Source organism: Ranitomeya variabilis, chromosome 6, assembly GCF_051348905.1.
Source record: "Ranitomeya variabilis isolate aRanVar5 chromosome 6, aRanVar5.hap1, whole genome shotgun sequence".
NCBI classification, from domain to species: Eukaryota; Metazoa; Chordata; class Amphibia; order Anura; family Dendrobatidae; genus Ranitomeya; species Ranitomeya variabilis.
The window spans coordinates 442,896,927-442,919,823 of NC_135237.1; the positions used below are offsets into that span (position 1 = coordinate 442,896,927).

The 22,897-nt window shown below is 46.9% G+C and overlaps 1 protein-coding gene and 1 pseudogene across 5 annotated transcripts in view; one reads left to right on the forward strand and one right to left on the reverse strand.

Moving 5' to 3' along the window:
• NOL4 (nucleolar protein 4) overlaps window positions 1-22,897 on the reverse strand; it is a 458,727-nt gene that overhangs the window by 296,360 nt on the left and 139,470 nt on the right. The gene's annotated exons all lie outside the window — the stretch shown is intronic.
• LOC143782129 (phosphatidylserine synthase 2-like) lies at window positions 10,084-18,877 on the forward strand (annotated as a pseudogene).

Here is a 22,897-nt window from a genome sequence, read left to right on the forward strand (position 1 = left end):
TACACATCCGGGATCATCGCACCCCTCGCCATAGGGCCCTGTGATATTACCTGTGGCGACGCAGCGTCGCCGCAGGTAGCACGGACATGCTGCGATCTGAAAAGACGCGCAGCATGTCCGGAGTCGCAGGGCCGCCGCGTGCGGGTTTCCACGCATAGTGGACACGGGATTTCACAAAGTCCCCTCCACTATGCTGGAACATCTGGACGCTGCGTGTTTGACGCTGCAGCGTCAATCACGCAGCGTTTACTTACCGTGGACACTCACCCTAAGGGTACGTTCCCACGTTTAGGATCTGCTGTGGTTTTGACACTGCAGAATATCCACACCATTTCCGCAATATTTATGCAAATTAGAGGACACGAATTTATGTTTTTTAAACACATGTGAATTTTCCTCATTAATGCAAGTCTATGGGGAAAATCTGCATGCATACCCATAAGAGAAATTGACATGCTGTGGATCTGAAAGTCGCGCCGCATGTCAGTTTCTGAGGGTAATCTCCATGTGCACATAGACGCGTAATGGACTATGCTATAACATCTGAAAAACTGTGTTTTTGACATAAATAAGCAGAATCAAAACTGCAGCAAATCCGGAATGTGGGAACGTGCCCTCATAGAGCTTCAGCTTTCATCTCACAGGCGGCCAGTGTAGGGCTAGGGGCACACTGCAGCGGTGATAGCACTGTGCGAAGAGAAATGCAGTTGCAGATGTCTTATCATTTATAATCATAATAATTTACTATAATTTTCCAATGTGTCTGTAAAAAATATTCTCTGTCCGTCACTTGTAGATAATCTGTGTAGAAAAAATAAGAAGTCAAGTAGCAACGCTGCTACCTGACCATACAGCCCACCCTCATGCAAGACCAAGCAAGTGAAATCACTTGGAGACACTTTTACCCTTCTGCACCAAACCCAGCAGCGCTCTTCCCACTAAAACTCAGATGTTCATGGTCTAATTCAAGACCACAAGTTCTGGACCAGCCGCAGGTCTCCTGCCTGAACTCAACAGTCTCATAGGCAAAAATGAAGCTGTTCAGGTCAGGAGACCCACGTTGTGGTTCCTACTTGGATAGTAAATGTTGGATGTGTGAAATCGGCCTAAGAGAAAATATTCATATGTAGAGTTATTCACCCCATACAGGACAGAAGTAGTTAGATTCTGTACAAAAATAACATACTGCAGCCATATAGATAGTGGAGTATCCTGAGGTGGCTCCTGAAAGTGAACCCAACTCAGAAAAAAAGCTAGACAGAAAGATATGAGAAACACTCGGTTATAATTATTAGGTAGCTATATGTGTTGTCTTTACCCCGCTTCCTCTAACATCTTGGCTCATTATAATCCTCCCAGATAAAATGTACATAAGAGTAACTTACCATGGCAGCTGTTTGTTCAGGCAAGCCTTACTGTGTAGTGATTAACCTTTTTACATCCATCTCCTCCATCATCTTCAGTTCCTATCTCATCTTCAGACAATCATATAGACGCATCATTATTTCATGCTCTAGAGATATTAATGTTGTTTCCTGGGGGTGATGATCCATATGTTGTATACGAGGGGGAGGTGTGAAGGTGCACATGTGGAGGTGAGGGTGCACTCTCACCATTAGTGTCCCAGCATACAGTGTGGAGCAGCATCATATAAAACTCGTAATAAACAGTTCTCTCAGGAGCTTAGTCTAGATGATCGTGCTATTAAATGAAGCAATTAATGCACTGTTAACATTGGTTGGTGTTTCACACACATATATATATATATATATATATATATATATATATATATATATATATATATATATATATATATACGGCATTAACCATATAGCTACCTGAACCAAGCAATGACGGGCCCACACGGTGCTGACCTGGACCACTCTGTCCTCATTTATCACATTACGAGAAGAGAGAAGCAGGAAATAATAGAGCAGTGGGACGTGATTCACAGAGGACTCGGGGAGAAACAGCAGGGGTCAAGGTGCTAACGCAGAGACAGGAAATCAGGGATATGTGCTGCACGAAGAAATGTCACTGTCTCAGAACAGCTATGTTCCCAAGCAACCGAGGCATAACATATTCAGCATGTATTCTCCTTTGGAACTAAAAGTCTCAGCTCTCCCATTATTATCATAGTTCTACAACTGGTGGAGACATACGTTTTTGATAGAAAAGTTATGAATAGAGAGGAGTCTCCAGCTTTTTACCTCTGATCACAGCTGTGCGCACATACTGTAATCTGACAGTGGGAACCGCAGCTGTCCGACCGGCCGATCAGAAGCAGTGTTTGCCGCGCTGTCATGTGGATCAGAGGGCCAAACCCGAACAGTAACACGGACTTCCTGGTAAAGTTCATGTTCGGTGTCCGTGCCCGAACAGTAGGTGTTCAGTATGGACAACGAACTTTACTGCTCAGGTTCGCCCATCTCTAGTCACCACTCAACTGTTTTGCCATCACAGCTCCCGCAATGTCCTCTACTGGCTTTTTTATTCGATAAACCATCTTGTACAAGCAATAAAGCCACACTCGAGTTGCATAAAATCAATTCCGACCATATCTAACCGACACATATGTGCGGCTCATGAAAGCTGTTGTGCCATATTTGTAAGTGGTCCTCTATCCCACTCAGTCAGATGGGACTATGCTGATTCCTGTTTACAGGATCGATGGAGGTCCTAGCGGTCGGACTCTAGTGAACTATATATTATACACGATCATTTGGTAAAACACCATGTGAGAGTAAAAGTGTACAAGACGGCACATTTTTAAGTGAGGCACAAAAAAAGTTGAACGACTATTTATTATACAATAAAATGATTTTGGAATGTGGGGCACATTCAAACAGCCGTGTCTGGTGTCCGACACCCACCACCCACGTGCCACATTCTGATTATGGAGCACGATGCTCCGTCTGCCTGCGGGTCTTCTGATCCACATTTGACAGCCTAATATATTTCTATGAGGCTGACAAGGTCAGGTCAGGAGACCCGCAGCCGGCCAGTGCATCACAATCTGTACGGAGATGTAAATGTGGCATTACAGTATTGCAGACCTAGGGCTTCAATGTGTTATCCATTTTTACTGGCTCCTCATCACTGATACGTAAAAAAGGATCAGAATAGGACAAGCTCTGAGGAACCTGAGGAACGGAATTTAGACCAACTAAAAAATGAAGTTTGAATATTTTCATTGTACTCTATGGGTCTGTGTGCTGTAGATTTTGAGAACAAGACAAGGATCACGATCATGTGAATGATGACGTGATAGAAGAACGTTAGGTACGCCTTATATTTCAATACAGACTTAAAGTAACATCTCTGTCGTATTCTAACCCCTCCAGAAAATACGGGTGAAAAAGCAATTATAAACAGCACTAAATATGAATCCTTTTTAACTGTATCCTTACTTTATGGACATTATTGAATAGATGACATAGTGAAAATGGAAATGGCACCGCATTAACCCAGAGTTACAGCCTAGTTTTCAGCCACATTATACCACGGGAATCAATGGTTGGACCTATTTTTATGTAACACTAGATGGTTGCCCGATTCTAACGTATCGGGTATTCTAGAATATGCATGTCCACGTAGTATATTGCCCAGCAAACGTAGTATATTGCCCAGCCCACGTAGTATATTGCCCAGCCCACGTAGTATATTGCCCAGCCACGTAGTATATTGCCCAGTGACGTAGTATATTGCTCAGTGATGTAGTATATTGGCCAGCCACGTAGTTTATTGCCCAGTAACATAGTATATTGCCCAGTGACGTAGTATACAGCACAGAGCCACGTAGTATATTGCCCAGCCACGTAGCATATTGGCCAGTCACGTAGTATATTGCCCAGCCACGTAGTATATTGCCCAGTAACATAGTATATTGCCCAGTGACGTAGTATACAGCACAGAGCCACGTAGTATATTGCCCAGCCACGTAGCATATTGGCCAGTCACGTAGTATATTGCCCAGCTACGTAGCATATTGCCCAGCCACGTAGTATATTGCCCAACCACGTAGTATATTGCACAGCGACGTAGTATACAGCACAGAGCCACGTAGTATATTGCCCAGTTACGTAGTATATTGCCCAGTGACGTAGTATATTGCCCAGCCACGTAGTATATTGCCCAGTTACGTAGTATATTGCCCAGTGACGTAGTATACAGCACAGAGCCACGTAGTATATTGCACAGTGACGTAGTATACAGCACAGAGCCATGTAGTATATTTGCCAGTCACGTAGTATATTGCCCAGCTACGTAGTATATTGCCCAGTCACGTATGTCACAGGTTAAAAAATAAACATATACTCACCTTCCAGGGCCCCTTGTAGTCCTGTCGCCTCCTTCTCGCGCAGGCGTGCAGGCGCGCAGGAGCTGTGATGATGTCGCGGTCACATGACCGTGACGTCACGGCAGGTCCTTCTCGCGCAGGACCTGTGATGACGTCGTGGTCACATGGCCGTGACGTCATGGCAGGTCCTTCTCGCAAACCATCCTTGCCACCGGAACCTGCCGCTTGCATGGAGCGGTCACCGGAGCGTCGCGAGGAGCGGGAAAAGTGAGTATATAATGATTTTTTTTTTTTTTTAAACATTAGATGTTTTTACTATTGACGCTGCATAGGCAGCATCAATAGTAAAAACTTGGTCACACAGGGTTAATAGCGGCGGTAACGGAGTGAGTTACCCGCGGCATTAACCCTGTGTGAGTGGTGACTGGAGGGGAGTATGGAGCGGGCGCCGGGCACTGACTGCAGGGGAGTAGGGAGGGCCTAATTGGACTGTGCCCGTCGCTGATTGGTCGCGGCAGCCATGACAGGCAGCTGGCGAGACCAATCAGCGACTTGGATTCCATGACAGACAGAGGCCGCGACCAATGAATATCCGTGACAGAAAGAAAGACAGAAGGACAGAAAGATGGAAGTGACCCTTAGACAATTATATAGTACATTACACATTATTTAATGTGATATACCAAGATACCAAGAAAAAGTTGCAAGAATTTATGATGTGTACGGAAAATTATACATTGTTTTATAATTATAAAAATATAAATCTGAAAATTGTGTTGTGCATTTGTATTTAGCTCCCTGTAGTCTGATAACTCTAAATAAAATCCTGTGTGGCCTCCAGAAGTCACATAATTAGTAAATTCAGTCCACATATATGTAATGTATTCTCAGTATAACTACAGCTGTTCTGTGAAGGCCTCTGAGGTTTGACAGTATGTGATCACACTGCATCATGAAATCCAAGGAACACACCAGACAGGTCAGAGATAAAGTTGTGAAGAAGAGAAAAGCAGAGGTAATAAAAAGTATATTAAATATAGAATATATATTTTGGGGTGGGCACATCTCAAGGGTGTCTCTGCTGGCATCCAAGTAGGTATTTTCCTTATTACAGTTATTCTTTTTGCCCACCATGTGGCCTGTATATCAGCTAATCTGCTACATGTTACTGTGCATTAGACACGTATGTTTATGCACCATTATACTTCACTTTGCTTGTATACCATTGATTCCTGCAACAGTCACTTAACTTTCTGGTAGATCATATATACTGTATATATCGTCTTTATACGGCTCTTTATAGGCTACCTTACTAGACTACATGCTCTACTTGGTTTACCCTTTTGCATTTTGTCTCTTTGCTGAGTTCTCCCCTCTATATACATTTATATGCTTGCATTATCAATTCTTGACTTTTTGTATCATTGCCTCATTTTTTGATTTGCGCCTCCTTTTCATCTTGTTGTTCACTGCACACCATTGTGCTTGTTCTATATGTTTATTACTTTTTCATTATACCATTTATTGACTTTTTATCTGTTCTTTTTGCATGGCATTTTAGTTTTTGTAAAAAAAAATAGCCCAAGCTCTGAACATCTGATGGAGCATTGTTCAATCCATCATCCAAAAATGGAAGGAGTATGGCACAACTGTAAACCTACCAAGACATGGCCGTTCAAGTAAATTGACATGCCTAGCAAGAAGAGCACTAATTAGAGAAGCAGCCAAGAGGCCCATGGTTACTCTGGAGGAACTGCAGAGATCTACAGCACAGGTGGGAAAATCTGTCCACTAGACAACCATTAGTCGTATACTGAACAAATCTCATCTTCATGGAAGAGTGGCAAAAAGAAAGACATGTTTGAAAGCAATCCATAAGAAGTCCTGTTTGCAATTTGCAAAAAGTCATGCAGGGGATACAGCTAACCTGTGGAAGAAGGTGTTCTGGTCAGATGATACCAAGGTAGAATTTTTGGGCTAAATGCAAAATGCTATGTGTGGTGGAAAACTAACATTGCACATCTCCCTGAAAACACCATCCCCATCATCAAACATAGTGGTGGCAGCATCGTGCTGTGTGGATGCTTTTCTCCAGCAGGGACAGGGAAGCTGGTCAGAATTGATGAGAAGATCGATAGAGCTAAATACAGAGCAATCCTGGAGGAAAATCTGTTAAAGGCTGAAAAAGACTTGAGACTGGGGCAAAGGTTCACCTTTCTGCAGGGCGATAGCCATAAACATACTGCCAGAGCTACAATAGAATGGTTTAGATCAAAACATATTCATGAATGTGAATGGCCTGGTAACTGTCCAGACCAAATTCACAATGAGAATCTGTGGCAAGACTTGAAAATTTCTGCTCAAAGACGCTCATCATTCAGTCTCACTGCACTAAAGCTAGTTTGCAAGGAAGAATAGGAAAAATTTCAGCCTCTAGATATGCAAAGCTTGTAGATACATTCCCCAAAGAGCAGTAATTGCAGAGAAAGGTGGTCTTACAAAATATTGACTCAGCCTTCTTTGCTTTAACTGTGTATATTTGTACTATATATGCAGTGTTTGTGTATATATATAGAAAGGTCCACATCCTGGACTGAAACGTCGCACATGGGCCAATAAACCACTTTTATTTTTTTCTATTGGAGTGCTGCCTTCATTTTTTTTGATAATAGCATGAGGTTTGGTATATACCTGGAAGGATTTTTTGCACCCTTTGTTTTCTTGTGGTGCTGCTTTTTGTTATATATATATATATATATATATATATATATATATATATATATACTGAATGAAAGTTTGCATATCATGTACAGTCTCTTAAATTTAATGAAAAAAAGGTAATATTAAAAAAAGAAAAAAAAAATTTAAGTAAAAATGATTGTCCCTATTATGACAATACACTTTCTAAGTAGGCCTCGAATAAAAGAAAAATAATGGCACAAAATCCATGGTATCAATTTTTAACTAACCTCAGTGAAACTGAAACTGGCATAAACTATCATAAATGTATGTATGCATTAAGAGTGAGGCTTTTCACTCCAGTATATAAAAATGTCATGAATGTTTCAGTATTGCTTGCAGTGTAAGTGTCTTAAGTCTTGCTGCTAAGTGAAATAGATTAATACCGACAGTTCTTATGAATTTAACACAGCAGGGGGCGCTGTTCACAAAATAAAATGACAGCGGTGCACAGGCTGCACTGTGCAGAATAGGTAACAACAAAGCATCATACTCAGGACATCTCCTCTCCAGTGTTAGTCTATCAGCACTTACAATTTGCTGCTGCACTGAACCTCACTGTCAAAGTAATATCTGCTGAAATGTGTATGTATATGCAGAATAGTGAGCTGTGAATATACAGTATGTGACTATTTCTCCATTATTCTGTACACATCAGGCAGAGAAAAGTCTGAGTTACTGGTGGACTAAGCTCTAAGGAACCTTACAGCAAAGCAATGGCAAGCGGATGATTCCCCATTTTGCAGGGTCCTCTCTCCTACAAGTTTTTGGAATATTTTAGTATTGAGGGAGATATCATGAACAGAGATTTTATGAGATATTGAGAACGCAATGTTTTTCATAGAAATGAGACTTAGACCCCTATATATGCTTGCGATGTACAAGATAAAAATCACAGGAAATGGGATGAAATTTCTTAAAATGATAGAAAAAGACTATACTTACTGATGAAATGGCAGACTAAAGCACAGCAGCCAGCAGGACGCAGACAGGCCACAGTGCACCCTATTGGGGGTTGTGTCAGTACAAAATATGGATGTGGCGCACCTTGCTGGTTTATGCTATTAGTGACACCCATACTGTTAGATCGGGTGGGCTCCCCCACACCAGACAAAGAATTGAAACACAATTCTTCCCCCAGCGTCACAAGGACAGACTGCTTTATAGAAAAGTTATAAAGTGAGAGATTAGAAAAAGTGATGGAAATATATACAATGGTGAAGTGCGCTCCTTAACAACAAACATTTTTAGAAATGTACAATTCGTTAAAACCTTTCCAAGGCTAGTTTCACACTAGCATTTTGAAGAGCTGCGGGGGGCTGCGGACTTCCTCCGTGAAGCCCCGCCCTCGGCCGCACCTCCGCTGCTAGCTCCGCCTACTTCTGCATGCGGCCGGCATGCGGCCTGCGTACCTATCTTTAACATTAGGTACACAGGTCGTGCCGCTGTATGCGGATGCTTCCGCATGCATTGTTTTGACGATGCGGAGAAAAAAAAATTGCTACAAGCTGCGTCCTACGCTGGTCACCGCATCGTTAAAACGACGCATGCGGAAGCATCCGCATACAGCGGCACGAGGCACGACCTGCGTACCTAATGTTAAAGATAGGTACGCAGGCCGCATGCCGGCCGCATGCAGAAGTAGGCGGAGCTAGAGGCAGAGGTGCGGCCGAGGGCGGGGCTTCACGGAGGAAGTCCGCAGCCCTCTGCAGCTCCTCTAAACGCTAATGTGAAATCGGCCTAAAAGAAGTGGAAAACCTGAAGCATGCACAAAAAGGTGCAAACATGGGCCACAAATATGGTCAATACTTAGCAGTAACATGATGGAATATCATAAGCTTGTAACCCCCCTCCTAGCAATGGTATATTCAGTATTCATGGGGAATAGCATACACCATACCCTGTACAATAATGATGTGCTGAAATATGCGCATGGAGGCGTATTAAGGCCATAAGAGTGCATTGCAGTCACAGGCGTAGCTGTGATTGCAATGCAGAATAAAAGTGTTAGTCTTGGACAAGCCATTTGTCCAAGGCAGATTTAAGAAAACCTACTGGGCTTTAATTTCTTAAATGGATTACAGTATGGTAGTGGGGCAGTCCGTTTCATTCCTGGCCGGGTTTTCCACATGGCCGAAGGCCACAGGTTGCTTGTAAGAGCCCCTGAAGCAAACGGTTGTGTGTGTCAGTTTAAAATAAGTGTCAGTCTGGTGTTTGGAGGAGTACAGAGCAGAAGGCTCTGCAGATCTCCACCTGTGTGTGGCAACACAGGCCAGCAGAGCAAAACAGCCAAGGCAGCTGAAAAGACCTGGCACCAACAGCGGTGCAGTCGCCCATGGCAACTGGTCTCAGAAGGTGGGCTGGCATGTTTATAGGCTGCAATCCAGAGGATATGGTTCCCGGCTGCGATCGGGAAGATATTGTGTACTGTGTAGTGCTGTGAGTTGAACATTAACACGACAGTGCAGTCGCCCACGGCACGGTCACGGAGGTGGACTGGCATGGTTATTGGCTGCAATCCAGAGGATATGGTTCCCGGCTGCGATCTGGAGGATATCGTGTGCTGTGTTTTGTGAGTTGCACATTAAAGAGACTTTTGCTTTGAACTTTGCTGGGTCACTGCCTCATCACTGCACAGGGTGCACAGCTGCACTACAATCCGCATAAATCATATAATACATGAAACCATATGGCACAGTCCCAAGCAATACCATCAAATATATTTAATAGCCCATGATTCTGGTATACGAATAGAACCAAATATTTATGATGTATAAGGTAAGGTGTCCTAACCAAGCAATCGATGGTAAGAAAACATGCTAGGAATAGAAACATATCACCCATGAAAGCCCACAGTTCAAGTAAACCCAGACACCCCACGCGTATAGCTGTAGATTACAGCTTCATCAGGTAACGTGAGATATTTGTTGAATTACTGGCCAATAAACTCAAGTTCACATCCTACAGTATCCCGGTTAGTGTGAGACTTCCCAGTGGCTGAGGAGGACGGAGCTGCTCATGATAAAGGCGCCCGCTGCTGAGCCATGATACGCCATGAAGGCAGGAAGGGAGCCGCTAGTAGGAAGTCCTCCCTGGACGGACTGGACGAGATGGAGATCAGAAGCATATACCCGGCCAGCAAGTCTTTGCTCGGGGGGGAGACCATCAGGACCACCACGGAGTCTGAAGTGTTTGAGCGCACACGGTAACTGTACTGTTTATCCTGACGTGTTCTTGAAGAGACGCCACAAGACACCGCCTTTAATACAAAAAGAGGAATTGTTGCCAGTATATTGGTTTTCCTATGTTTTGGAGTGACACAAGCTAATGATGGCACATTTTCCAGACCTCATCCAGCTTATTGGAGGTTCTGGATCTTTATCAGTGTGGTGTACGAGCTCTTCCTCATCTTCATCCTCTTTCAGACTGTACAGGTCCTTCTCAAAAAATTAGCATATAGTGTTAAATTTCATTATTTACCATAATGTAATGATTACAATTAAACTTTCATATATTATAGATTCATTATCCACCAACTGAAATTTGTCAGGTGTTTTATTGTTTTAATACTGATGATTTTGGCATACAACTCCTGATAACCCAAAAAACCTGTCTCAATAAATTAGCATATCAAGAAAAGGTTCTCTAAACGACCTATTACCCTAATCTTCTGAATCAACTAATTAACTCTAAACACATGCAAAAGATACCTGAGGCTTTTAAAAACTCCCTGCCTGGTTCATTACTCAAAACCCCCATCATGGGTAAGACTAGCGACCTGACAGATGTCAAGAAGGCCATCATTGACACCCTCAAGCAAGAGGGTAAGACCCAGAAAGAAATTTCTCAACAAATAGGCTGTTCCCAGAGTGCTGTATCAAGGCACCTCAATGGTAAGTCTGTTGGAAGGAAACAATGTGGCAGAAAGCGCTGTACAACGAGAAGAGGTGACCGGACCCTGAGGAAGATTGTGGAGAAGGACCGATTCCAGACCTTGGGGAACCTGAGGAAGCCGTGGACTGAGTCTGGTGTGGAAACATCCAGAGCCACCGTGCACAGGCGTGTGCAGGAAATGGGCTACAGGTGCCGCATTCCCCAGGTAAAGCCACTTTTGAACCATAAACAGCGTCAGAAGCGCCTGACCTGGGCTACAGAGACGCAGCACTGGACTGTTGCTAAGTGGTCCCAAGTACTTTTTTCTGATGAAAGCAAATTTTGCATGTCATTCGGAAATCAAGGTGCCAGAGTCTGGAGGAAGACTGGGGAGAAGGAAATGCCAAAATGCCTGAAGTCCAGTGTCAAGTACCCACAGTCAGTGATGGTGTGGGGTGCCATGTCAGCTGCTGGTGTTGGTCCACTGTGTTTCATCAAGGGCAGGGTCAATGCAGCTAGCTATCAGGAGATTTTGGAGCACTTCATGCTTCCATCGGCTGAAATGCTTTATGGAGATGAAGATTTCATTTTTCAGCACGACCTGGCACCTGCTCACAGTGCCAAAACCACTGGTAAATGGTTTACTGACCATGGTATTACTGTGCTCAATTAGCCTGCCAACTCTCCTGACCTGAACCCCATAGAGAATCTGTGGGATATTGTGAAGAGAAAGTTGAGAGACGCAAGACCCAACACTCTGGATGAGCTTAAGGCCGCTATTGAAGCATCCTGGGCCTCCATAACATCTCAGCAGTGTCACAGGCTGATTGCCTCCATGCCACGCCGCATTGAAGCAGTCATTTCTGCCAAAGGATTCCCGACCAAGTATTGAGTGCATAACTGAACATTATTATTTGATGGTTTTTTGTTTGTTATTAAAAAACACTTTTATTTGATTGGACGGGTGAAATATGCTAATTTATTGAGACAGGTTTTTTGGGTTATCAGGAGTTGTATGCCAAAATCATCAGTATTAAAACAATAAAAGACCTGACAAATTTCAGTTGGTGGATAATGAATCTATAATATATGAAAGTTTAATTGTAATCATTACATTATGGTAAATAATGAAATTTAACACTATATGCTAATTTTTTGAGAAGGACCTGTACATGACGGGAAACATTTCATGAAGTTTACTGACCCAAATTGGGAGTTCCTCTACCAGAAAGAGATTACGGCGGAAACTGCCTTATATACGATCCGAATAATAAGTCTGATCCTTATCACAACCTTTGGGATAAGATGGATGGCTTTGTACCTGCACACTTTCTTGGCTGGTATATAAAAACACTAGTGATCAGAGACTGGGGGATGTGTATGATGATCAGCGTTATGTTCGAGTTCCTGGAGTACAATCTGGAGCATCAGCTGCCCAATTTCAGTGAATGCTGCTGGGATCACTGGATTATGTATGTACTAGTGTGTAATGGATTAGGAATTTATTGTGACATGAAGACCTTGAAGTGGCTCTCCATGAAACTGTACAAATGGCAGAGTGGTTAAGTGTTTCAGAAAGGCGAATCAGATTGGACAGCAGCCTGGCGTGAAAGATATGTTTCCAAAAAGCGGTGACTCCAGTGAGGCTACAAAACATGCATCACTGGTTAGAAATGTATCCCGACAGGGTGACAGCGGACCTCATTTGTAAGGGCTTTGAGGAAGGATTTTTTGCACCTGAGTTTACTGGTTCTGGTTGTATCTGGGTTGATAACTTGCAATCAGCTAATCTGCATTTAGAGGTAGTTCGAGACAAAATTACAAAAGAAGTTGCTGAAGGAAGGGTAGAGGGTCCTTTTGTTTCCCACCCCCCCTTTTAGGGATTTCAGGTTATCCCCTTTGGATCTGGTACCCAAAAAGGAACCTGATAGCTTTCGCCGGTAGTCCTAGTTTGTTTGTGTTTTAACATTTTGATTAAAGCAAAGCAAGTTCGTGGTAGGTTTAATCAGATTGCTGGTTATCTCTCCCATCAAAAGATGGACAAATTCCGTTCACTGGTTCCAGCAGCCAACTCGGACGGTCTAAAGTGTCCAGAGAGGGGTGTAACTACAACAGGTGCAGGGGTTGCAATCGCACTGGAGCCTAGGGGGCCCTAAAAGTCCCTTTGGCCTATAGAAAAAGACTATTGCTATTAAAGATGTAAAATATTTGGGGGCCCCGTTGGAGCTTTCACACTGAGGCCCATGAGTTTCAAGTTACGCCACCGTGTCCAGCCCACTTATGGAAGTTGGTCTTGGACTAGCTGAAGGTTTTTTGAAGAAGTCAGTAGCGACAAAGACTTGGAAGGCTTATTCGACTGCTTGGATGAATTGGTGTCAATTCTGTAGTGGCAATAAGGTCAGTGTGTGTGACTATCATGTTGAGATTGCTGTAGACTTTGTGGTCAATTTATTTAAGCAAGGTTTATCTTATAGCTATATAGTGAAGGTTTTAGCTGGTGTTTCATTTTTTTCAGAAATGGTATAATTGTGCCCCTTTGAACTGCTTATTCTAGGTCAAGCAGATGTTGAAAGGATACCAGAGGGATAATTGTGTTGTGGACAACCGGACCCCATATCTTTTTCTTCGGTTCAGCGGTTAGTGCAAACGTGCAATTCAGTATGTTCTTTTCCTTATGAGATTCAGTTGTTTAGTATTGTGTTTATCATTGCCTTTTTCGGTGCATTTAGGATTGGTGAGTTGGTCACTCATAATAAGCGTTTACTGTCCAATCTTTTGTTCCATGACATTCAAGTGGAAGAATCTGTGATAGTGTTTCGGGTAAGGCATTCTAAGACCGATCAGTTATTCAAGGGTGCTGTGGTTCGTTTATGCTGTTTGGCTGATCCTACGTTTTGTCCAGTTTGTTGTATTAAACAGTATCTGGTTATCAGCCCGGTTGCTTGCCGTTCCTTTTTTATTCATTTGGACTGTTCAAACCTGACTAGTTATCAATTCAATAAGATTCTTGGGGATTGTTTGTCATTGTTAAGTTTGGATCAGTTAAAAATTACATCCAATTCCTTTAGGATTAGGGTGGCAGCCAATTTGGGCTTGAGTGAAGACATAATTAAGGGCATTGGTAGATGGGGTTCTAATTGTTATCGTTCTTATGTCAGACCTAACTTATCCTTTTGATTGTGTTTTTTAAGGTTCCAAGTGAATGGTGGTCTGGATTATTGGCTATTCGTTTATTTTTTGGGCCCATGGATGAGCAGCGTGTTGGTGTTATGGTGTTAATCTTAATTTGAACACGGATTCATATCATTTGTATTGGTGCGGGGTAAGAGGTTTATGCTGGTTTCTCTTTGGAAAGTTCTCCAGGAGCGGATGCATTGTTGGGAGGCTCCAGATGTTTTGATTTTACATTTAGGTGGTCATGATGTCGCCAGAGTACCACTGCTTTCTTTGTTGGGATCTATGCAAAGGAGTTTTTTGATTTGCAGGAGTTTATTTCCCGTTGCGTTTTGTGCTTCTCAGAGATAGTTCCTCGCCTCATTTGGTCCAGCAATGAATGGCGTTTTATGGATAAAATTCACAAACGTCTTAATCGAAGTATGGCAAAGTTTTTGTTTTCGATAGGAGTTTCATATAGACATAGGGATTTGGAGGGTTTCCAGGTAGGCCTGTATAGGAAGGATGGTGTGCATCTCTCAGAGAGTTGGTTGGATATATTTAATACAGGTTTGGCCAGTTTGATTGAAGAGACTGCGGTGGTTTGGAAGGCCAAGCTTGCTTGAGGCATGCTTGGCATGTGGGTACTCGCCCAGCTTGCTGGGTGGAGACTGGATGGTTTTATTGTATATGGAGTAATGAATTTTATTGTTATTTCTTGGTTTCATATATTTAATATTTGAGCAACCATTATTCATTAGTTTATTATATTTAACTAGCTATTGAACCCGTTCTACGCCCGGGTGGCGAGCATTTATATTGGTATATGGTCTCCATCCTGGTATGTGCTGCTCCCATCTTGCTCTCCCATCCTGTCATGTGCTGCTCCATCCTGCGCCCCCACCCTGTCATGTGCTGCTCCATCCTGCATCCCCATCCTGTCATGTGCTGCTCCATCCTGCATCCCCATCCTGTCATGTGCTCCCATCCTGCGCCCCCATCCTATCATGTGCTGCTCCATCCTGCGCCCCCATCAGTGCGGGCGGCTGTGCTGAGTGCGGGCGGCTGTGCTGAGTGCGGGCGGCTGTATGTGGCTGTGCTGGGTGCGGGCGGCTGCGCGTGGCTGTGCTGGGTGCGGGCGGCTGCGCGTGGCTGTGCTGGGTGCGGGCGCTGTGCGTGGCTGTGCTGGGTGCGGGCGGCTGCGTGGCTGTGCTGGGTCCCGGAGGCTGTGCTGGGTGCGGGCGGCTGTGCGTGGCGGTGCTGAGTGCGGGCGGCTGTGCGTAGTTGTGGGCGGCTGTGCGTGGCGGTACTGAGTGCAGGCGGCTGTGCGTGGCTGCGGGCAGCTGTGCTAGGTGCGGTGGCTGTGCTGGGTGCGGCAGCTGTGCGGTGGCTGTGCTGGGTGCGGTGGCTGTGCTGGGTGCGGTGGCTGTGCTGGGTGCGGTGGCTGTGCTGGGTGCGGTGGCTGTGCTGGGTGCGGTGGCTGTGCTGGGTGCGGCGGCTGTGCGCCATCCTGCGCCCCCATCCTGTCATGTGCTGCTCCATCCTGCGCCCCCATGCTGTCATGTGCTGCTCCACCCTATCATGTGCTGCTCCATCCTGCGCCCCCATCAGTGCGGGCGGCTGTGCTAAGTGCGGGCGACTGTATGTGGCTGTGTTGTGCGTGGGCGGCTGTGCGTGGGGGTGCTGAGTGCGGGCGGCTGTGCGTGGCGGTGCTGAGTGCGGGCGGCTGTGCGTGGCTGTGCTGAGTGCGGGCGGCTGTGCGTGGCTTTGCTGAGTGCGGGCGGCTGTGCTGGGTGCGGGCGGCTGTGCGTGGCTGTGCTGGGTGCGGGTGGCTGTGCTGGGTGCGGCGGCTGTGCTGGGTGCGGCGGCTGTGCTGGATGCGGTGGCTGTGTGTGGCTATGCTGGGTGCGGCGGCTGTATGTGGCTGTGCTGTGCGTGGGCGGCTGTGCGTGGCGGTGCTGAGTGCGGGCGGCTGTGCGTGGCTGTGGGCGGCTGTGCTGGGTGTGGGCGGCTGTGCGTGGCGGTGCTGAGTGCAGGCGGCTGTGCTGGGTGCAGTGGCTGTGCGTGGCTGTGCTGGGTGCGGCGGCTGTGCTGGGTGTATGCGGCTGTGCGTGGCGGTACTGAGTGCAGGCGGCTGTGCGTGGCTGCGGGCGGCTGTGCTAGGTGCGGTGGCCATCAGTGCGGGCGGCTGTGCTAAGTGCGGGCGACTGTATGTGGCTGTGCTGTGCGTGGGCGGCTGTGCGTGGCGGTGCTGAGTGCGGGCGGCTGTGCGTGGCGGTGCTGAGTGCGGGCGGCTGTGCGTAGTTGTGGGCGGCTGTGCGTGGCGGTACTGAGTGCAGGCGGCTGTGCGTGGCTGCGGGCGGCTGTGCTAGGTGCGGTGGCTGTGCTGGGTGCGGCGGCTGTGCTGGGTGCGGCGGCTGTGCTGGGTGTATGCGGCTGTGCGTGGCGGTACTGAGTGCAGGCGGCTGTGCGTGGCTGCGGGCGGCTGTGCTAGGTGCGGTGGCCATCAGTGCGGGCGGCTGTGCTAAGTGCGGGCGACTGTATGTGGCTGTGCTGTGCGTGGGCGGCTGTGCGTGGCGGTGCTGAGTGCGGGCGGCTGTGCGTGGCGGTGCTGAGTGCGGGCGGCTGTGCGTAGTTGTGGGCGGCTGTGCGTGGCGGTACTGAGTGCAGGCGGCTGTGCGTGGCTGCGGGCGGCTGTGCTAGGTGCGGTGGCTGTGCTGGGTGCGGCGGCTGTGCTGGGTGCGGCGGCTGTGCTGGGTGCGGTGGCTGTGCTGGGTGCGGTGGCTGTGCTGGGTGCGGTGGCTGTGCTGGGTGCGGCGGCTGTGCTCCATCCTGCGCCCCCATCCTGTCATGTGCTGCTCCATCCTGCGCCCCCATCCTGTCATGTGCTGCTCCACCCTATCATGTGCTGCTCCATCCTGCGCCCCCATCAGTGCGGGCGGCTGTGCTAAGTGCGGGCGACTGTATGTGGCTGTGCTGTGCGTGGGCGGCTGTGCGTGGGGGTGCTGAGTGCGGGCAGCTGTGCGTGGCGGTGCTGAGTGCGGGCGGCTGTGCGTGGCTGTGCTGAGTGCGGGCGGCTGTGCGTGGCTGTGGTGGCTGTGCTGGGTGCGGCGGCTGTGCTGGGTGCGGCGGCTGTGTGTGGCTGTGCTGTGCGTGGGCGGCTGTGCGTGGCGGTGCTGAGTGCGGGCGGCTGTGCGTGGCGGTGCTGAGTGCAGGCGGCTGTGCGTGGCTGTGGGTGGCTGTGCTGGGTGCAGTGGCTGTGCGTGGCTGTGCTGGGTGCGGCGGCTGTGCGTGGCTGTGCTGGGTGCGGCGGCTGTGCGTGGCTGTGCTGGGTGCGGCGGCTGTGCGTGGCTGTGCTGGGTGCGGCGGCTGTGCGTGGCTGTGCTGGGTGCGGCGGCTGTGCGTGGCTGTGCTGGGTGCGGCGGCTGTGCGTGGCTGTGCTGGGTGCGGCGGCTCAGGCTGTGCTGGGTGCGGTGGCTCAGGCTGTGCTGGGTGCGGTGGCTCAGGCTGTGCTGGGTGCGGTGGCTCAGGCTGTGCTGGGTGCGGTGGCTCAGGCTGTGCTGGGTGCGGTGGCTCAGGCTGTGCTGGGTGCGGTGGCTCAGGCTGTGCGCGGCGGTGCTGGGGGCCTGAGCAGGCGGGGACACCGGCACGCTGTGGGGGTCAGGTGCCGGAGTCGCCGCTAGCTCAGGCCCCCGGCACTTGCTATAGTTACCTGGGCCTGATCCAGCGCTGCGCGCCGGTCTGTCTTCCAGGTCCTCTGGCTGTGACTGTTCAGTCAGAGAGCGGCGCGCATTAAGCGCGTCATCGCGCCCTCTGAACTGTGAACGTCACAGGCAGAGGATGTGGACCGGAGGTCGGAGGAGCAGCGCGCAACGGAGGAACGGGACAGGTAAATATATCATACTTACCCTCCTGGCGGTCCCTGCTTCTCCGTTGGAGATCGCGGTGTGCGTTCAGTGTTTACGCATACCGCGATCTCCTGGGAGCGTCGCTCTGTGGGGTCTAGACTGCGCCGGCGCGTGCGCTTGCGCAGTCTATAGAGGCTTCGGACAGAGTGACGCTCCCAGCGTTATATTATAGATATTTGAGTGACCATTAATAAATACCGCGGCCTTTTATCTTCACACCATGTGTAGTGTGTCATTTTATTTGTAAGTTGGGAAGGTGGTGAGGGGGGAAGGGTTCGGTGCCTGCTATCCCATAGCCCTCCAGTTCACTCCTTACAGCTGGATGAAGTTTGACTGGAAGTAGGCCTCAAACCTGCGCCGATGGTTAGCGGTGTGTGGCATCGTAGTGCTATTTTTACTTGCAGAACTCAACACATTTTACCTCAAATTTTTCCTGTGGATGCCTCCAGAGCATTACCTGGTGCTGCTGCATCTGGTGTTTTTTGTGAACGTGGGCGGGGTGGCCATGAGGGAGATCTATGGCTTCATGGATGACTTGAAGTTCCACAAGAAGCTGGGACAGCAAGCGTGCATGGTGGCTGCCATCACCGTGACAGAGTTCCTGATTGTCGTAAAATATGATCCTTACACTATAACACTACCATTACCGTTCTATGTTGCACAGTGCCAGATTCTGGGCATAGTTCTGGTCCTATTGTGGACAGCATGGCGATTCTTTATCAGGGACATTACATTGCGCTATAAAAAAAATTGCTGTCAGAAACAAGATTACAGACCTGAAGAAGACATGTTACAGGTGAACAGGGGAGCAAATCCTGAAAGGAACTATTCTAAACAAAAGATCCTACAGTATACAGCCAGGCCTTGTGATGTTGGGGTCTGTACACTCATTGGTCGGATCTAGGTTGTAAGCATGGTGCACCACATTTAACGGTGTCACCTTATCTGTGTACACTTATAATACTACTAGATGGTGGCCCGATTCTAACGTATCGGGTATTCTAGAATATGTAGGTAGTATATAGCACAGGCTACGTACTATATTTCACAGTGACGTAGTATAAAACACAACCGACGTAGTATATAACATAGCTACGTAGTATATAGCAGAGCTACGTAGTATATAACACACCCACGTAGTATATAACATAGCCACGTAGTGTATTGCATAGGTATGTAGTATACTGGTCAGCCACGTAGTATATAGCAGAGCCACGTAGTATATAACATAGCCACGTAGTATATTGTAGAGCCACGTAGTATATTGCACAGGCACGTAGTATACTGCACAGCCACGTAGTATATAACACAGTCACGTAGTGTATTGCACAGCTATGTAGTATATTGGTCAGCGACGTAATATATAGCAGAGCCACGTAGTATATAACATAGCCACGTAGTATATTGTAGAGGCACGTAGTATATTGCATAGCTACGTAGTATATTGCACAGCCACGTAGTATATAACAGAGCCCCGTAGTATACTGCACAGTCGACGTAGTATATAACAGAACCGACACAGCCACATAGTATATTGCACAGCTACGTAGTATATATGATGTCGCGGTCACATGCCGTGATGTCATGGCAGGTCCTTCTCGCATAGCATCCTTGGCACCGGAACCTGCCGCTTGCACTGCCGAGGACAGCGCGCGATGTCGGAAGGTGAGAATAACCTTTTTTTATTATTATTATTATTATTATTATTATTTGCAACATTAGATCTTTTTACTATTGATGCTGCATGCACAGCATCAATAGTAAAAAGTTGGGGACACACAGGGTTAATAGCAGCGTTAACGGAGTGCGTTACCCGCGGCATAACGCAGTCCGTTACCGCTGGCATTAACCCTGTGTGAGCGGTGACTGGAGGGGAGTATGCGGGCGCCGGGCTCTGACTGCAGGGGAGTAGGGAGGGACTAATCGGACTGTGCCCATCGCTGATTGGTCACTGCAGCCATGACAGGCAGCTGGCGAGACCAATCAGCGACGCGGGATTTCCGTGACGGAAGTTGCCGACAGAAAGACAGACAGATGAAAGTACCCCTTAGACAATTATATATATAGAATCTGTTATACCCCCAATTACTGAGTAAAAGGCATTTCAGTAATTGGTCATTAGTGATTGGGCATCCAGCTCGGAACCTGCCCTTGTATAACTGAGGATGACCATTTTTTGTGATTTAAAGGATCTGTTCACATTTGGTGATTTCACATTTTGCACGTGCACCTGGAAGGCTCTTGGCGCAAGTGCTGAACCTATGCACCGGTCCCATAGCAGCCAGAGTATGCAGAAAAAATGTGCCCACTGGGCCAGTGTTGGACTGGGGAGTCAAATGCCCAACAATAACCAATTCCAGGGCCCCACTTATCAGCTACATGCAAATGTGACATTATCCTCAATCACAAATGTATATAACAATGAGTTGAGTAGATTAGTAAATGAATACGATGCTGCCTTTGTCTGTACTTAGTGATTCAGGTATATTGTGCCAAGTACTGCTCATATAAGCTTCTCCTGCTCTCCTGTGGGCCAGTTCAAACCTGAAATGGGCCCATATGTATTGCTATATCTATTGTACACTGTTGAGGTGAGCCCAGTCTACATTTTCCTAAACAGGGGAGCACAGTAAAAGTAAAAAAATAAAATAAGTGTGGGATATGTTATTTTATAATTGGAACCAATGGCCGACATATCCCAGGGTGTAAGCTTACATTAAAGACTTCCATAGGGTACTTGACCAGGTATAAACCTTAGATGGAAGCAAAAATCTCGGTGTAAACATTGTTAATGTCCAGCATCTCAAATAGGCACTTTATTACGATTCTTTGCGCAGTCTTCTATTATATAAATTGGAAATGCACATGAGTGTTATCACCAGCAATATGGCAAATATCAGCACCAGGCCCATTATTCCTGGTCATGATAGGCTTGGGTCAATGAGGATCTGGATAAATGTGCCCTACGTGTTTCAATAAAAGGGTAGGGTAGATAAAGGCTACAAATACACGTAGATGGTATGTAATAATAAAGTACTTAATATATTATATATACATATATGACTGAACATGTCCAGTTTTCCTGTTTGTAAATGAAATACTGCCACCATGTGGATGGATGGCCAAGTGAAATGCAAAGGCATATAAATATGCGGGTCTAAAGAGGGACACCTAATTGTACCATAAAGGATGCTGCGGTCCGCGCTCACCAGCCAGGAGGAGGGGGTTGAGGGAGAACGATGCTGTGCCACCCACTTACAAGTGTAGCAGAGAGCAGCTCCTTTTACACTCACATCCAGCAACCATATTGAGGTGCTGTACAGTAATGTACAGCGTAATGTGAACAGTACCAAGTGAGTAGGGAGTAGGAAAGGAAGCTGTCTTATCCAATTTCACTCCATTGTGCCCTGCACTCAGCAGCGGAGTGATGGGGGTGGCATCAAGCAGGGGGTGACGCTCACCGGCTTCTGTGCACAGCGGCTCCAGCTGCATTCAGCGCCAACATGGAAGCACTGTACAATAGTGTGATGTATTCCTAATTAAACTAGGTAATTTTCATGAGCTGAATATTTATATACCGTATACATAAACTGCAGTCGTTCCTGGACAAGAACTCTGCCCCTAGGTAGATGCACTGTTTATCACAGTCACTGTACTGGGACAGGCATCTACTAATACCTAACTTCCAGCTGGAGCGGCATATACAGGACGAATATCAAATCCCTACATCTAAGGGTATGTGTCCACGGTCCGTAATCACGGCGCTTTGGACGCTCCGCCCAAAGCGCCGCCCCCTTCTGTACGCGCAGTGATTCCGGATGTGTTCATTGCACACTGTCGGAATCTCCGCATCCCATACATAGGACCCTGTTATTTACCTTGCAGCGACGGAGTGTCGCCGAAAGGTAAACAGACATGCTGCAGTCTAAAAAGACGCGCCGCATGTCCGTTAACGCATGGTCGCCGGATGCCTGTTCGCACGCATAGTGGAGACGGGATTTCATAAAATCCCCTCCACTATGCTGTAACATCTGGACGTTGTGGATTGAACGCTGCGGTTGTACAAAGCATCCAATCCGCAGCTAATCTGGATGTAATCCTGAACATGGACACGCACCCTAATAGAGCAGAAAAGTGACATACACCCCAATCAAATAAATGTATATTCAACACCTTCACATGACAAGGCAGAGTAAGATTTACACTACTAAGTAGAATTGGTGAAAATCGATTTGCACAGCCATGATAGTAATCTCAGTCTGCTGAACAGGAATCATGAGAATTGGCGCTTACCTTATAGCATCAGAGGGCTTCTTTAGCTATGCAATTTGATCTAATATTAATGACCGCTCTTAAAGATGCAGTTCCATTACGTTTTTTATTAATTAAATGTATGTAGATGTGCATGCAGTGTAGTATGTATGTGTTCATATACTCGCTTACTGCTTCTCTCTCTGGGATCCAGTGCCGTTCTGCTCCTCTTCTCAGTGACGTCACTGCAGTTGTAACTACTCGGCTTACTCTATTCGTGAGTTGGAAGTATCTTTATATAACTCTATGGAGTTTTGTTCTGACACTCTATAGGCTTACATTGTAAAAGTCACTTCCGGGTCCTGCAGAGCGCAGCGTGATCAGTAGAGTCTGCAGAGAGTGACGTCACTGAGAAGGAAAACGGCACTGGATCCCAGAGAAAGCAGCGGTAAATGAGTATGTTAATACACTCACACTACATTACATGCATATAAACACATTAAATGAATGAAAAAGTTAATGGGAGTTCCTCTTTCAGGATAGGACATCAATTTTAAAATCCTGGACAACCCCTTTAAATCGTGTCATTTAAAGACCCAAGTCAATAACAACCATGGCCAGATGACAACTAAGCCCAAATACATCCATGTTTCTGGCTGAATGAAGTTGAATA